Source organism: Salmo trutta, chromosome 22 (genome assembly GCF_901001165.1).
Source record: "Salmo trutta chromosome 22, fSalTru1.1, whole genome shotgun sequence".
NCBI lineage: Eukaryota > Metazoa > Chordata > Actinopteri > Salmoniformes > Salmonidae > Salmo > Salmo trutta.
In genome coordinates this window covers 36399163-36416631 of record NC_042978.1, presented here as the reverse complement: position 1 = coordinate 36416631, position 17469 = coordinate 36399163, and the positions used below count along the sequence as shown (strand labels likewise).

General features: G+C 46.5%; 1 protein-coding gene across 1 annotated transcript in view; it reads right to left on the bottom strand.

Annotated features, from left to right (window-relative positions):
- LOC115158661 (1-phosphatidylinositol 4,5-bisphosphate phosphodiesterase gamma-1) overlaps nucleotides 1–17469 on the bottom strand; it is a 78204-nt gene that overhangs the window by 45887 nt on the left and 14848 nt on the right. The gene's annotated exons all lie outside the window — the stretch shown is intronic.

Sequence of the window (17469 nt, the reverse complement as noted above, 5' to 3'; positions counted from 1 at the left end):
CGGGTACACAGAGTTCGCACAAACACAGCCAGCCAGAGACTCTGGTACACAGAGTTAGCCCAAACACAGCCAGCCAGAGACTCTGGTACACAGAGTTAGCACAAACACAGCCAGCCAGAGACTCAGGTACAGAGTTAGCACAAACACACTTGAACACATTTACACACACACAGTCAAAATAGAAAGAGAGATTTTAAAGCTTCTTTATAAGATGTGCACACACTTAAGAAACAGACACATACACACACACGCGCACATACATACACACACACACACACACGGACACACACGGACACACACATACACGGACACACACACACACAAACACACACACAGCAGGGCTGAGAGAAAAGTCATAAAGCTGAATATTTCTCCTGAGATACGAATGTAAACACACCATACCTCACTATGGCTTCCAGAGAGAGAGAGAGAGTTAGAGAGCAAGCAACAGAAGGAAGGAAAAGGGGAGATAGAGAAGGCGGGAGGGGGAGAGAGAGAAAGAGAGCGATGGGAAGAGATAATGAGAGTAGGAGAGGAAGAGAGGAGAGAAAGAGATAGGGCAAGAGAAAGAGAGGGGGAGAGAGAAGAGAGAAGGTACGAGAAAGGAGAAAGACGTGGAGAAATAACGAGAGAAAGAGAAAAGGGGGGAAAGAGGGTGTGTTAACCACATGGCACCCTATTCCCTATATAGTGCACTGGTCAAAAATGGTGCACTATATAGGGAATAGGGTAACATTTGGGATGCAACCAGGGAGAAGGAAAGAGAGATGAGAACAGTGAGAGGGAGAGAGGGGGGGCGAGACAGAGAGAGGGGGAGAGAGAGAAGGATAGACGGGGAGAGATAAGGGTAGGGGAAGAGATGGTGAAGGACAGACAGAGAGAGAAGGATAGACAGGGTAGGATAAGGGTAGGGGAGAGAGGGTGAAGGACAGACAGAGAGAGAAGGATAGACGGGGAGAGATAAGGGTAGGGGGAGAGGGTGAAACCCAGAGAGAGAGAAGGATAGACAGGGAGAGATAAGGGTAGGGGGAGAGAGGGTGAAGGACAGACAGAGAGAGAAGGATAGACGGGGAGAGATAAGGGTAGGGGGAGAGGGTGAAACCCAGAGAGAGAGAAGGATAGACAGGGAGAGATAAGGGTAGGGGAAGAGAGGGTGAAGAACGGAGAGAGAGAAGGATAGACAGGGAGAGATAGGGTAGGGGAGGAGAGGGTGAAAGACAGACAGAGAGAGAAGGATAGACGGGGAGAGATAAGGGTAGGGGGAGAGGGTGAAACCCAGAGAGAGAGAAGGATAGACAGGGAGAGATAAGGGTAGGGGAAGAGAGGGTGAAGGACAGAGAGAGAGAAGGATAGACAGGGAGAGATAAGGGTAGGGGATGAGAGGGTGAAAGACAGACAGAGAGAGAAGGATAGACGGGGAGATATAAGGGTAGGGGATGAGAGGGTGAAGGACAGAGAGAGAGAAGGATAGACAGGGAGAGATAAGGGTAGGGGAGGAGAGGGTGAAGGACAGAGAGAGAGAAGGATAGACGGGGAGAGATAAGGGTAGGGGAAGAGAGGGTGAAGGACAGACAGAGAGAAGGATAGACGGGGAGAGATAAGGGTAGGGGAAGAGAGGGTGAAGGACAGAGAGAGAGAAGCAACATGGAGGAGAGTTGTGTGCATGTGAGGAAAGCATAGTTCCATAGTACCACACAAACACACACATCCATCTTTAGCTGCAGAGCAGGCCAACCACAGTTCTACAGAGCAGCAGGTGTAAGCATTCCCATACGTCTACACTCTACAGTCTACCATACAGTCTACAGCAGGGGTGTCAAAGTTTTCATTTATTCATTTCACCTTTATTTAACCAGGTAGGCTAGTTGAGAACAAGTTCTCATTTCTAAACTGTGACCTGGCCAAGATAAAGCAAAGCAGTGCGACACAAACAACAACACAGAGTTAGACATGGAATAAACAAACATACAGTGTCACAGGATCCAACGAAAGTGGCGCCCCTCCTCGGTCGGGCGGCGCTCGGCGGTCGTCGTCGCCGGCCTATTAGCTGCCACCGATCGTTGGTTCTGTGTCTTTTAGTTTTGTCTGTCTGTTCCGCACCTGTTTTGTGTATGTCATTAGTGGGGCCTTATTTAGTGTGTGTTTTCAGTTGGGGTTTTGTGCGGGATTGTTTATTGTCCACTCAGGACGGTGGGACGTATTTTTGTACGTTGTGTTTCCGACAGTTTTGTCAAAAGATTTACCGGGCTGCGCCCCTTGCCTTTTGTGCCGTGGAATATATACCTTTTTGTGTTTTATGGGAATGTGTTTTTCCCAGGCAAACTTTGTGTAGCGCCCTGTGCTTTACGGCCTTTGTGTGTGTCATTTCATTAAAAGACACTCACCTCCAGCACCTCTGTCTCCTGCATCTGATTCCGCCTCTACACCAGTCCAAATCAGTCGTGACATACAGTCAATAATACAATAGAAAAAGTCTATATACAAAGTCAACAACGCAGCCACTGCTATCTAGCCTACCTTACCAGCCAGCAGTACTGTATCACTTTAGTCATTTTAGTCAATAAGTTGTCTTTGTCATAGTTTGTCATAGTTTGATAATTGTGTAGTTTAGAGTAATTATCGAGGTTAGCTGGCCAGCTATTTTCGTCCCCCGCGACGCCATTTCCAAACCTAGCCAACTATTACCGACGAGCAGCATTGTAGAAACTAAATACATTACAAAGGAACGTCTTGATTAGTGTTATGTTAGCTAGCTACATAGCTGCCTTTGTATCATGATAAGGTGTAGCACTGAAACTATCGAGGTTACCTAGCCAGCTACACTTTCAAACAAAGTCAACAAGGCAGCCACTGCTAGCTAGCCTACTTCACCAGCCAGCAGTACTGTATCACTTTAATCATTTTAGTCAAAAGATTTTTGTAACGTAAGCTAACTTTCTGAACATTCGAAACGTGTAGTCCACTTGTCATTCCAATCTCCTTTGCATTAGCGTAGCCTCTTCTGTAACCTGTCAACTATGTGTCTGTCTATCCCTGTTCTCTCCCCTCTGCACAGGCCATACAAACGCTTCACACCGCATGGCCGCTGCCACTCTAACCTGGTGGTCCCAGCACGCACGACCCACGTATTGTTCCAGGTCTCCGGCAGCCTCTGGAACTGCTGGTCTGCGGCCAACAAGGCAGAGTTCATCTCAGCCTATGCTACCCTCCAGTCCCTCGACTTCTTGGCGCTGACGGAAACATGGATTACCACAGATAACACTGCTACTCCTACTGCTCTCTCCTCGTCTGCCCATGTGTTCTCGCACACCCCGAGAGCTTCTGGTCAGCGGGGTGGTGGCACTGGGATCCTCATCTCTCCCAAGTGGACATTCTCTCTTTCTCCCCTGACCCATCTGTCTATCGCCTCCTTTGAATTCCATGCTGTCACAGTTACCAGCCCTTTCAAGCTTAACATCCTTATCATTTATTGCCCTCCAGGTTCCTTTGGAGAGTTCATCAATGAGATTGACGCCTTGATAAGTTCCTTTCCTGAGGATGGCTCACCTCTCACAGTTCTGGGTGACTTTAACCTCCCCACGTCTACCTTTGACTCATTCCTCTCTGCCTCCTTCTTCCCACTCCTCTCCTCTTTTGACCTCACCCTCTCACCTTCCCCCCCTACTCACAAGGCAGGCAATACGCTTGATCTCATCTTTACTAGATGCTGTTCTTCCACTAATCTCATTGCAACTCCCCTCCAAGTCTCCGACCACTACCTTGTATCCTTTTCCCTCTCGCTCTCATCCAACACTTCTCACTCTGCCCCTACTCGGATGGTATTGTGCCGTCCCAACCTTCGCTCTCCCTCTCCCGCTACTCTCTCCTCTTCTATCCTATCATCTCTTCCCTCTGCTCAAACCTTCTCCAACCTATCTCCTGATTCTGCCTCCTCAACCCTCCTCTCCTCCCTTTCTGCATCCTTTGACTCTCTATGTCCCCTATCCTCCAGGCCGACTCGGTCCTCCCCTCCTGCTCCGTGGCTCGACGACTCATTGCGAGCTCACAGAACAGGGCTCCGGGTAGCCGAGCGGAAATGAAGGAAAACTCGCCTCCCTGCGGACCTGGCATCCTTTCACTCCCTCCTCTCTACATTTCCCTCTTCTGTCTCTTCTGCTAAAGCCACTTTCTACCACTCTAAATTCCAAGCATCTGCCTCTAATCCTAGGAAGCTCTTTGCCACCTTCTCCTCCCTCCTGAATCCTCCTCCCCCTCCCCCCCCCTCCTCCCTCTCTGCGGATGACTTCGTCAACCATTTTGAAAAGAAGGTCGACGACATCCGATCCTCGTTTGCTAAGTCAAACGACACCGCTGGTCCTGCTCACACTGCCCTACCCTGTGCTTTGACCTCTTTCTCCCCTCTCTCTCCTGATGAAATCTCGCGTCTTGTGACGGCCGGCCGCCCAACAACCTGCCCACTTGACCCTATCCCCTCCTCTCTTCTCCAGACCATTTCCGGAGACCTTCTCCCTTACCTCACCTCGCTCATCAACTCATCCTTGACCGCTGGCTACGTCCCTTCTGTCTTCAAGAGAGCGAGAGTTGCACCCCTTCTGAAAAAACCTACACTCGATCCCTCCGATGTCAACAACTACAGACCAGTATCCCTTCTTTCTTTTCTCTCCAAAACTCTTGAACGTGCCGTCCTTGGCCAGCTCTCCTGCTATCTCTCTCAGAATGGCCTTCTTGATCCAAATCAGTCAGGCTTCAAGACTGGTCATGCAACTGAGACTGCTCTTCTCTGTGTCACGGAGGCTCTCCGCACTGCTAAAGCTAACTCTCTCTCCTCTGCTCTCATCCTTCTAGACCTATCTGCTGCCTTTGATACTGTGAACCATCAGATCCTCCTCTCCACCCTCTCCGAGTTGGGCATCTCCGGCGCGGCCCACGCTTGGATTGCGTCCTACCTGACAGTTCGCTCCTACCAGGTGGCGTGGCGAGAATCTGTCTCCGCACCACGTGCTCTCACCACTGGTGTCCCCCAGGGCTCTGTTCTAGGCCCTCTCCTATTCTCGCTATACACCAAGTCACTTGGCTCTGTCATATCCTCACACGGTCTCTCCTATCATTGCTATGCAGACGACACACAATTAATCTTCTCCTTTCCCCCTTCTGATAACCAGGTGGTGAATCGCATCTCTGCATGTCTGGCAGACATATCAGTGTGGATGACGGATCACCACCTCAAGCTGAACCTCAGCAAGACGGAGCTGCTCTTCCTCCCGGGGAAGGACTGCCCGTTCCATGATCTCGCCATCACGGTTGACAACTCCATTGTGTCCTCCTCCTAGAGTGCTAAGAACCTTGGCGTGACCCTGGACAACACCCTGTCGTTCTCCACTAACATCAAGGCGGTGACCTGATCCTGTAGGTTCATGCTCTACAACATTCGCAGAGTACGACCCTGCCTCACACAGGAAGCGGCGCAGGTCCTAATCCAGGCACTTGTCATCTCCCGTCTGGATTACTGCAACTCGCTGTTGGCTGGGCTCCCTGCCTGTGCCATTAAACCCCTACAACTCATCCAGAACGCCGCAGCCCGTCTGGTGTTCAACCTTCCCAAGTTCTCTCACGTCACCCCGCTCCTCTGCTCTCTCCACTGGCTTCCAGTTGAAAATCGCCTCCGCTACAAGACCATGGTGCTTGCCTACGGAGCTGTGAGGGGAACGGCACCTCCGTACCTTCAGGCTCTGATCAGGCCCTACACCCAAACAAGGGCACTGCGTTCATCCACCTCTGGCCTGCTCGCCTCCCTACCTCTGAGGAAGCACAGGTCCCGCTCAGCCCAGTCAAAACTGTTCGCTGCTCTGGCACCCCAATGGTGGAACAAGCTCCCTCACGATGCCAGGACAGCGGAGTCAATCACCACCTTCCGGAGACACCTGAAACCCCACCTGTTCAAGGAATACCTAGGATAGCATAAAGTAATCGTTCTAAGCCCCCCCCCCTTAAAGGATTTAGATGCACTATTGTAAAGTGGTTGTTCCACTGGATATCATAAGGTGAATGTACCAATTTGTAAGTCGCTCTGGATAAGAGCGTCTGCTAAATGACTTAAATGTAAATGTAAATGTGTGTGCAAATGAGGTAGGATAAGGGAGGTAAGGCAATAAATAAGCCATAGTGGCGAAATAATTACAATATAGCAATTAAACACTGGCGTGATCGATGTGCAGAAGATGAATGTGCAAGTAGAGATACTGGGGTGCAAAGGAGCAAAACAAATAAAATAACAGTATGGGGATGAGGTAGTTGGATGGGATATTTACAGATGGGCTATGTACAGGTGCAGTGATCTGTGAGCTGCTCTGACAGCTGGTGGTTAAAATTAGTGAGGGAGATATGAGTCTCCAGCTTCAGTGATTTTTGCAGTTCGTTCCAGTCATTGGCAGCAGAGAACTGGAAGGAAAGGCGGCCAAAGGAGGAATTGGCTTTGGGGGTGACCAGTGAAATATACCTGCTGGAGCGCGTGCTACGGGTGAGTGCTGCTATGGTGACCAGTGAGCTGAGATAAGGCGGGGCTTTACCTAGCCAAGACTTATAGATGACCTGGAGCCAGTGGGTTTGGCGACGAATATGAAGCGAGGGCCAGCCAACGAGAGCATACAGGTCGCAGTGGTGGGTATTATATGGCGCTTTGGTGACAAAACGAATGGCACTGTGATAGACTGCATCCAATTTGTTGAGTAGAGTGTTGGAGGCTATTTTGTAAATGACATCGCCGAAGTCAAGGATCGGTAGGATAGTCAGTTTTACGAGGGTATGTTTGGCAGCATGAGTGAAGGATGCTTTTTTGCGAAATAGGAAGCCGATTCTAGATTTAATTTTGGATTGGAGATGCTTAATGTGAGTCTGGAAGGAGAGTTTACAGTCTAACCAGACACCTAGGTATTTGTAGTTGTCCACATATTCTAAGTCAGAACCGTCCAGAGTAGTGATGCTGGACGGGCGGGCAGGTCTGGGCAGCAATCGGTTGAAGAGCATGCATTTAGTTTTAGATCAGAGAATCACCAGCAGCAAGAGCGACATCATTGATGTTTATAGAAAAGAGAGTTGGCCGAGAATAGAACCCTGTGGCACCCCCATAGAGACTGCCAGAGGTCCGGACAACAGGCCCTCCGATTTGACACACTGAACTCTATCTGAGAAGTGGTTGGTGAAGCAGGCGAGGCAGTCATTCGAGAAACCAAGGCTGTTGAGTCTGCCGATAAGAATGTGGTGATTGACAGAGTCGAAAGCCTTGGCCAGTTCGATGAATACAGCTGCACAGTATTGCCTCTTATCGATGGCGGTTATGATATCATTTAGGACCTTGAGCGTGGCTGAGGTGCACCCATGACCAGCTCTGAAACCAGATTGCTTAGCGGAGAAGGTACGGTGGGATTTGAAATGGTCGGTGATCTGTCTGTTAACTTGGCTTTCGAAGACCTTAGAAAGGCAGGGTAGGATAGATATAGGTCTGTAGCAGATTGGGTCTAGAGTGTCTCCCCCTTTGAAGAGGGGGATGACCGCAGCAGCTTTCCAATCTTTGGGGATCTCAGACGATACGAAAGAGAGGTTGAACAGGCTAGCAATAGTGGTTGCAACAATTTTGGTGGATAATTTTAGAAAGAGAGGGTCCAGATTGTCTAGCCCGGCTGATTTGTAGGGGTCCAGATTTTGCAGCTCTTTCAGAACATCAGCTATCTGGATTTGGGTGAAGGAGAAATGGGGGAGGCTTGGGCAAGTTGCTGTGAGGGGTGCAGGGCTGTTGACTGGGGTAGGGATAGCCAGATGGAAACCATGGCCAGCCGTAGAGAAATGCTTATTGAAATTCTCAATTATTGTGGATTTATCCATGGTGACAGTGTTTCCTAGCCTCAGTCTTTCCATGGAGTGCCTAGTGTCTGCAGGTTTTGGGTTTTTCCTTTCAATTAAGCCCTAGATAACCAGGTGTGGAGAGTTGCTTACTAATTAGTGACCTTAAATCATCAATCAAGTACAAGGGAGGAGCGAAAACCCACAGATACTTGGCCCTCCGTGGAATGACTTTTCATGTGGTCTACACTCTACCATTCAGTCTAAAGCAGGGGTGTCCAACTCATTTTACCTCGGGGGCCGCATTCGGTCTTCAATGAGGTCCGGAGGGCCACAATGAAAATTGGTTATATTCCTTGCCGTCAAAATTAGCTAATAATAGTAATCTTCTATTTTTCCTCTGCAATATCCAATGCTCCCTGACTGTCTAGTGATTATTAGCGAGCTGCACAGTAAAAAAAAAACGGTAAGAATATAGGTCCGTTATCTTTCTACACAGTTTTGATTTGGTTTTAGTCATTTAAAAGTATATCGAGTTTGTTTCCATATCATACAGTCTACTGTCTACAGTATAGTCTACACACTACAGTATACTGAACAGTCTACAGTCCACAGTGTACCGTACAGTCTACAGTATACCGTACAGTCTACAGTCTACATTCTACCATACGGTCGACAGTCTGCCATGCAGTCTACAGTTTACTGTACAGTCTACCGTAGTTTACAGTCTACCATACAGTCTACAGTATACCGTACAGTCTACAGTCTACCAAACAGTCTACAGTCTACCACACAGTCTACAGTCTACCACACAGTCTACAGTCTGCAGTCTATAGCCTACTATACAGTCCACTGTCTACCATACAGTCTACCATACAGTCTACAATACAGTCTACAATCTACAGTCTACTGTACAGTCTACAGTCTACCACACAGTCTACAGTCTACATTCTACCATACAGTCGACAGTCTGCCATGCAGTCTACAGTTTACTGTACAGTCTACCGTAGTTTACAGTCTACTGTACAGTCTACAGTCTACCACACAGTCTACAGTCCACCACAGTCTACAGTCCACCACAGTCTACAGTTCACCGTACATTATACAGCCAACCATTGAGTCTACAGTCCACCAAACAGTCTACTGTACAGTTTACAGTCCACCATACAGTTTACAGGCTACAATCTACAGCCTACCATACAGTTTACAATCTACCATACAGTCTACAGTGTACCATACAGTCTACACTCTACAGTCTACAATATACAGTCTACTATACAGTCTACAGTCTACCATTAGGTCTACAGTCTGCCATGCAATCTACAGTTTACTGTACAGTCTACCGTAGTTTACAGTCTACCATACAGTCTACAGTATACCATACAGTCTACAGTCTACCATACACTCTACAGTCTACCAAACAGTCTACCACACAGTCTACAGTCTGCAGTCTATAGCCTACTATACAGTCTACTGTCTACCATACAGTCTACCATACAGTCTACAGTCTACTATACAGTCTACAATCTACAGTCTACTGTACAGTCTACAGTCTACCACACAGTCTACAGTCCACCACAGTTTACAGTCCACCGTACATTATACAGCCAGCCATTGAGTCTACAGTTCACCAAACAGTCTACAGTCTACTGTACAGGCTACAGTCTACCATACAGTTTACAATCTACCATATAGTCTACAGTCTACAATATACAGTCTACTATACAGTCTACAGTCCACCATACAGTCTACAGTCCACCATTCAGTCAGAGGAAATCTGGTTTCTATCTGGGTCTGCTGTATGAGCAGATGATAGATCAGAGGAAAGGTTTGGCACCAGATTAAGAGACTAAGATGATCATCTGAGGGAAGAGAATATCTCCAGCTGGTTACAACAGTCAGTCAGTCGATGTCTGCGTCCCAAATGGGCTCACAAGGCTCTGGTCAAAATAAGTGTAGGAAATAGGCTGCTATTTGTGACTCAGCATGTTCAGTGCTCAATGCCAGAGAGGGTAGACTAGCATACGTGGCAAGAGAGCTGAGGTGGTGGTGGTGGTGGTGGTGGGAAGGCTGTCCTGACCATTACTGTATGGGTTTGTGTGTTTGTGTGTGTGTGCTCTGAATACAATGCCGTGAAGCAACTCTGGATGACCTGAGATGGGAGACTGGTCTGGCACTGAGACAGAAAAGCACTTTACCGTGAAATGCTTACTTACAAGATCATAACCAACAGTGCAGTTCAAGAAGAGTTAAGAAAATACTGTATTTACCAAGTAGACTAAAATAATAAAAAGTAACACAATACGAATAACGAGGCTATATACAGGGGGCCCCGGTACCGAGTCAGTGTGTGGGGGTACACTGGAGTGATAGATGTGCAAAAGATGAATGTGCAAGTAGAGATACTGGGGTGCAAAGGAGCAAAATAAATAAATAACAGTATGGGGATGAGGTAGTTGGATGGGCTATTTAGTTAGTTGAGGTAATGTGTACATGTAGGTGGGGGTGAAGTGACTATGCATAGTAAATAAACATCGAGTAGCAAAAGGGAGGGGGGGGGGTCAATGAAATTGTCCGGTGGCGATTTTATGAATTGTTCAGCAGTCTTATGGCTTGGGGGTAGAAGCTGTTGAGGAGCCTTTTGGTCCTAGACTTGGCGCTCCGGTACCGCTTCCCGTGCGGTAGCAGAGTAAACTTTTATGGGCCTTCCTCTGACACCGCCTATTGTATAGGTCCTGGATGGCAGGGAGCTTGGCCCCAGTGATGTACTGGGCTGTTTGCACTACCCTCTGTAGCGCCTTACGGTCAGATGCCGAGCAGTTGCCATACCAGGCGGTGATGCATCTGGTCAGGATGCTCTCGATGGGGCAGCTGTAGAACCTTTTGAGGATCTGGGGACCCATGCCAAATATTTTCATTCTCCTGAGGGTGAAAAGGATTTGTTGTGCCCTCCTCACAACTGTCTTGGTATGTTTGGACCATGCTAGTTCGTTGGTGATGTGGACACCAAGGAACTTGAAACTCTCGACCCGCTCCAATACAGCCCCATCGATGTTAATGGGGGCCTGTTTGTCCCGCCTTTTCCTGTTGTCCAAGATCAGCTCTTTTGTCTTGCTCACATTGAGCGAGAGGTTGTTGTCCTGGCACCACACTGCCAGTTCTCTGACCCCCTCCCTATAGGCCGTCTCATCATTGTCAGTGATCAGGCCTACTACTGTTGTATAGTCAGCACAACAGTGAGCCATGACCAGCCTTCAAAGCACTTCATGGCTACCGATGTGAGTGCCACAGGGCAGTAATCATTTAGTCTTGTTACCTTTGCTTCCTTGGGCACAGTTACTATGGGGGTCTACTTGAAACATGTAGGTGTTACAGACTCGGTCAGAGAGAGGTTGAAAATGTCAGTGAAGACACTTGCCAGTTGGTCTGCGCACGCTTTGAGTACACGTCCTTGTAATCTGTCTGGACCCGCGGCTTTGTGAATGTTGACCTGTTTAAAGGTCTTGCTCACATCGGCTACTGAGAGCGTTATCACAATGTCGTCTGGAACAGCTGGCGCTCTCATGCATGCTTCGGTGTTGCTTGCCTCGAAGCGAGCACAAGAGACATTTAGCTTGTCTGGTAGGCTCGCGTCACTGGGCAGCTCGCGGCTGGGTTTCCCTTAGTAGTCCGTAATAGTTTTCAAGCCCTGCCACAGCCGACGAGCATCAGAGCCAGTGTAGTAGGATTCAATCTTAATCCTGTATTGACGCTTTGCTTCTTTGATGGTTCGTCTGAGGACATAGCGGGATTTCTTATAAGCATCCGAATTAGTCTCCCGCTCCTTGAAAGCGGCAGCTCTAGCCTTTAGCTCAATGCGGATGTTGCCTGTAATCCATGGCTTCTGGTTGACATATGTACGTACAGTCATTGTGGGGATGACGGCGGCAATGTACTTACTGATGAAGCCGAAGACTGAGGTGGTTTACTCCTCAATGCCATTGGATGAATCCCGGAACATATTCCAGTCTGTGCTAGCAAAACAGTCCTGCAGTGTAGCATCCACGTCATCTGACCACTCCCGTATTGAGCGAGTCACTGGTACTTCCTGCTTTAGTTTTTGCGTGTAAGCAGTAATCAGGAGGATAGAATTATGGTCAGATTTGCCAAATTAAGTGCAGGGGAGAGCTTTGTATGCATCTGTGTGTGTGGAGTATAGGTGGTCTAAGATTTTTTTTTCTTTGGTTGCACATGTGACATGCTGGTAAAAATTTGGTAAAACTGATTTAAGTTTGCCTGCATTAAAATCCCTGGCCACTAGGAGGGCCGCTTCTGGGTGGGAATTTTCTTCTTTGCTTATGGCCTTATAGAGTTGGTTGAGAGCGGTCTTAGTGCCAGCTTCGTTCTGTGGTGGTAAATAGACGTCTACGAATAATATAGATGAGAACTCTCTTGGTAGATAGTGTGGTCTATCTCAGGTGGTCTATCTCAGGTGAGCAATACCTTCGAGACTTCTTTAATATTAGACATCGCACACCAGCTGTTATTGACAAATAGATACACACCCCCACCCCTCGTCTTAACAGAGGTAGCGTCTCTGTTCTGCCGGTGCATGGAAAATCCCGCTACCTCTATATTGTCCATATCAATGTTCAGCCTCATCTCTGTGAAACATAAGATGTTACAGTTTTTAATGTCCCGTTGGTAGGATAATCTTAATCGTAGGTCATCAATTTTATTTTCCAATGATTGCACGTTTGCTAGAAGAACGGATTGCAGTGGGAGTTTACTCGCTCGCCTACTGATTCTCAGAAGGCTGCCCGATCTGTGGCCCCTTTTCCTGCGTCTTTTCTTCACGCAAAAGGCGTGGATCTGGGCCTGTTCCAGTGAAAGCAGGATATCCTTCTCGTCGGACTTGTTAAAGGAAAAAGTTTATTCCAGTCCGCGGTAAGTAATCGCAGTTCTGATGTCCCTGTAACGGTCGTCGTATGTAATGGACCAAAGCGCAGCGGGAAAATGTATACTCATCTTCTTATTTATTATAAAAGAAGGAAAAACCAAAAGAAACACGTATACAAAAACGAACGAACGACACTATACAGTCCCGTCAGGTGCTACATACACTAAACAGGAAATAACTACCCACAATTCCTATTACCAAAACACCCCTATACATAGGACCTTCAATCAGAGGCAACCAATTGAAGGCCAAATCAATAAACTAAACATAGAACTAGAAAGACTAGAACATAGAAATATACTAACATAGAACATTAACCAAAACCCCGGAACACTCTAAACAAACACCCCTCTACAAAAACACATAGCCCAACAAACCCCTTAACACTCTAAACAAATACCCCCTGCCACGTCCTGATCAAACTAATATAACAAATAACCCCTTTACTGGTCAGGACGTGACAGTCCCAAAGTTGTTTTCAGTCATAAGAGACGGTAGCAGCAACATTATGTACAAAATAAGTAAAAAAAACAAGTTACACAAAACGCTAAAAACGAACAAAATAGCGCAATTGGTTGGGAGAATGTAAAACATACATCAGCCATGTTCTTCGGGCGCCATCTTTCCATAGGGCTCTGGTCAAAAGTAGTGCACTAATTAGGGAATATGGTGCCATTCTGGACGCAACATAATATCTGTCCAAAGGGACTCATCAATAAATACCCAACAATACTGGGGTCTCTATTCGCTTTGAGTCCCTCTTTATTGCTTCCTGACATTTACTCTGGATGCTGGACAATAAGGCGTATCGGTGTGTGTGTGTGTGTGTGTGTGTGTGTGTGTGTGTGTGTGTGTGTGTGTGACAATAAGGCGTATCGGTGTATGTGTGTGTCTATGTGTGTGTGTGTGTGAGTCTGAGACAATAAGGCGTATCGGTGTGTGTGTATGTATGTGTGTATGTGTGTGTGTCTGAGACAATAAGGCGTATCGGTCTGTGTATGTGTGTGTATGTTTTTGTGTGTGTGTCTGGGACAATAAGGCGTATCTGCCTCCCAGCCAAGAGTCACGCTTCGCTCACCATAACCATGTTAGTTATTTAATACAGCCTGGCTTTCTCATGCTTACTGCGATTTTGCGCCACACTCACCACAAACACACAAAACAGTGTTCCTTCCCTCTGAAGCCTTTCATCCTGGTCCAGACTGTGATTAAGACACACACTCCTCTTCTCACATCTCCCCATCTCTCTCTCACACACACTCACACTCACACACACACACACACACATTTCTCTCTTGTAGAAGAAAGACCAACGAGAGATTCTTCTAGTCTATAGATCTGCAGTAAATACACCTACAATGACCTGTATAGAGTACCATTGTATGAGTCATAATACCCATAAAACAAGGAAATGGTTCCAATTGTTTTTCCACCGGTAATGTTTCCCATAGGGATTTTTAGAAACACTTAAAAGAAGGGCTGTGTTTCGTCTAGGCTTACCCTGGAGTGACATTTTGATAACTGTGTAAATCTCTCTAGGACAAGGAGACTTTTATCAATATATTTGCCCCTCCAAAATAAAATGCTAATTAGCTGCTAATGTGGCTATCAAAGTACAAATGCCATGATGGTAAAAATCTCTGGGTGAACTATTAACTCAATTTAGTAATGAAAAAATTGGCAAAATGTTATTAAATTGACAATTCTGTGAACTGTCTTGTGCAAGGTTTACATTGACATAATACCTGTTAGCAAAGGTGTCAGCTAGAGATGACCTGCAGGAACAATACCTGTTAGTAAAGGTGTCAGCTAGAGATGACCTGCAGGAACAATACCTGTTAGTAAAGGTGTCAGCTAGAGATGACCTGTAGGAACAATACCTGTTAGTAAAGGTGTCAGCTAGAGATGACCTGCAGGAACAATACCTGTTAGTAAAGGTGTCAGCTAGAGATGACCTGTAGGAACAATACCTGTTAGTAAAGGTATCAGCTAGAGATGACCTGTAGGAACAATACCTGTTAGTAAAGGTGTCAGCTAGAGATGACCTGTAGGAACAATACCTGTTAGTAAAGGTGTCAGCTAGAGATGACCAGTAGGAACAATACCTGTTAGTAAAGGTGTCAGCTAGAGATGACCTGTAGGAACAATACCTGTTAGTAAAGGTGTCAGCTAGAGATGACCTGTAGGAACAATACCTGTTAGTAAAGGTGTCAGCTAGAGATGACCTGCAGGAACAATACCTGTTAGTAAAGGTGTCAGCTAGAGATGACCTGCAGGAACAATACCTGTTAGTAAAGGTGTCAGCTAGAGATGACCTGCAGGAACAATACCTGTTAGTAAAGGTGTCAGCTAGAGATGACCTGTAGGAACAATACCTGTTAGTAAAGGTGTCAGCTAGAGATGACCTGTAGGAACAATACCTGTTAGTAAAGGTGTCAGCTAGAGATGACCTGTAGGAACAATACCTGTTAGTAAAGGTGTCAGCTAGAGATGATGAGCAGGAACAATACCTGTTAGTAAAGGTGTCAGCTAGAGATTACCTGTAGGAACAATACCTGTTAGTAAAGGTGTCAGCTAGAGATGACCTGCAGGAACAATACCTGTTAGTAAAGGTGTCAGCTAGAGATGACCTGTAGGAACAATACCTGTTAGTAAAGGTGTCAGCTAGAGATGACCTGTAGGAACAATACCTGTTAGTAAAGGTGTCAGCTAGAGATGACCTGTAGGAACAATACCTGTTAGTAAAGGTGTCAGCTAGAGATGACCTGCAGGAGCAATACCTGTTAGTAAAGGTGTCAGCTAGAGATGACGAGCAGGAACAATAACTGTTAGTAAAGGTGTCAGCTAGAGATGACCTGTAGGAACAATACCTGTTAGTAAAGGTGTCAGCTAGAGATGACCTGCAGGAACAATACCTGTTAGTAAAGGTATCAGCTAGAGATGACCTGTAGGAACAATACCTGTTAGTAAAGGTGTCAGCTAGAGATGACCTGCAGGAACAATACCTGTTAGTAAAGGTGTCAGCTAGAGATGACCTGCAGGAACAATACCTGTTAGTAAAGGTGTCAGCTAGAGATGACCTGTAGGAACAATACCTGTTAGTAAAGGTGTCAGCTAGAGATGACCTGCAGGAACAATACCTGTTAGTAAAGGTGTCAGCTAGAGATGACCTGCAGGAACAATACCTGTTAGTAAAGGTGTCAGCTAGAGATGACCTGCAGGAATAATACCTGTTAGTAAAGGTGTCAGCTAGAGATGACCTGCAGGAACAATACCTGTTAGTAAAGGTGTCAGCTAGAGATGACCTGCAGGAACAATACCTGTTAGTAACGGTGTCAGCTAGAGATGACTTGCAGGAACAATACCTGTAAGTAAAGGTGTCAGCTAGAGATGACCTGCAGGAACAATACCTGTTAGTAAAGGTGTCAGCTAGAGATGACGAGCAGGAACAATACCTGTTAGTAAAGGTGTCAGCTTGAGATGGCCTGTAGGAACAATACCTGTTAGTAAAGGTGTCAGCTAGAGATGACGAGCAGGAACAATACCTGTTAGTAAAGGTGTCAGCTAGAGATGACCTGCAGGAACAATACCTGTTAGTAAAGGTGTCAGCTAGAGATGACCTGCAGGAACAATACCTGTTAGTAAAGGTGTCAGCTAGAGATGACCTGTAGGAACAATACCTGTTAGTAAAGGTGTCAGCTAGAGATGACCTGCAGGAACAATACCTGTTTGTAAAGGTGTCAGCTAGAGATGACCTGCAGGAACAATACCTGTTAGTAAAGGTGTCAGCTAGAGATGACCTGCAGGAATAATACCTGTTAGTAAAGGTGTCAGCTAGAGATGACCTGCAGGAACAATACCTGTTAGTAAAGGTGTCAGCTAGCGATGACCTGCAGGAATAATACCTGTTAGTAAAGGTGTCAGCTAGAGATGACCTGCAGGAACAATACCTGTTAGTAAAGATGTCAGCTAGAGATGACCTGCAGGAACAATACCTGTTAGTAAAGGTGTCAGCTAGAGATGACCTGTAGGAATAATACCTGTTAGTAAAGGTGTCAGCTAGAGATGACCTGTAGGAACAAAACCTTTTAGTAAAGGTATCAGCTAGAGATGACCTGCAGGAACAATACCTGTTAGTAAAGGTGTCAGCTAGAGATGACAAGCAGGAACAATACCTGTTAGTAAAGGTGTCAGCTAGAGATGACGAGCAGGAACAATACCTGTTAGTAAAGGTGTCAGCTAGAGATGACCTGTAGGAACAATACCTGTTAGTAAAGGTGTCAGCTAGAGATGACCTGCAGGAACAATACCTGTTAGTAAAGGTATCAGCTAGAGATGACCTGTAGGAACAATACCTGTTAGTAAAGGTGTCAGCTAGAGATGACCTGCAGGAACAATACCTGTTAGGAAAGGTGTCAGCTAGAGATGACGAGCAGGAACAATACCTGTTAGTAAAGGTGTCAGCTAGAGATGACCTGTAGGAACAATACCTGTTAGTAAAGGTGTCAGCTAGAGATGACCTGTAGGAACAATACCTGTTAGTAAAGGTGTCAGCTAGAGATGACCTGTAGGAACAATACCTGTTAGTAAAGGTGTCAGCTAGAGATGACCTGTAGGAACAATACCTGTTAGTAAAGGTGTCAGCTAGAGATGACGAGCAGGAACAATACCTGTTAGTAAAGGTGTCAGCTAGA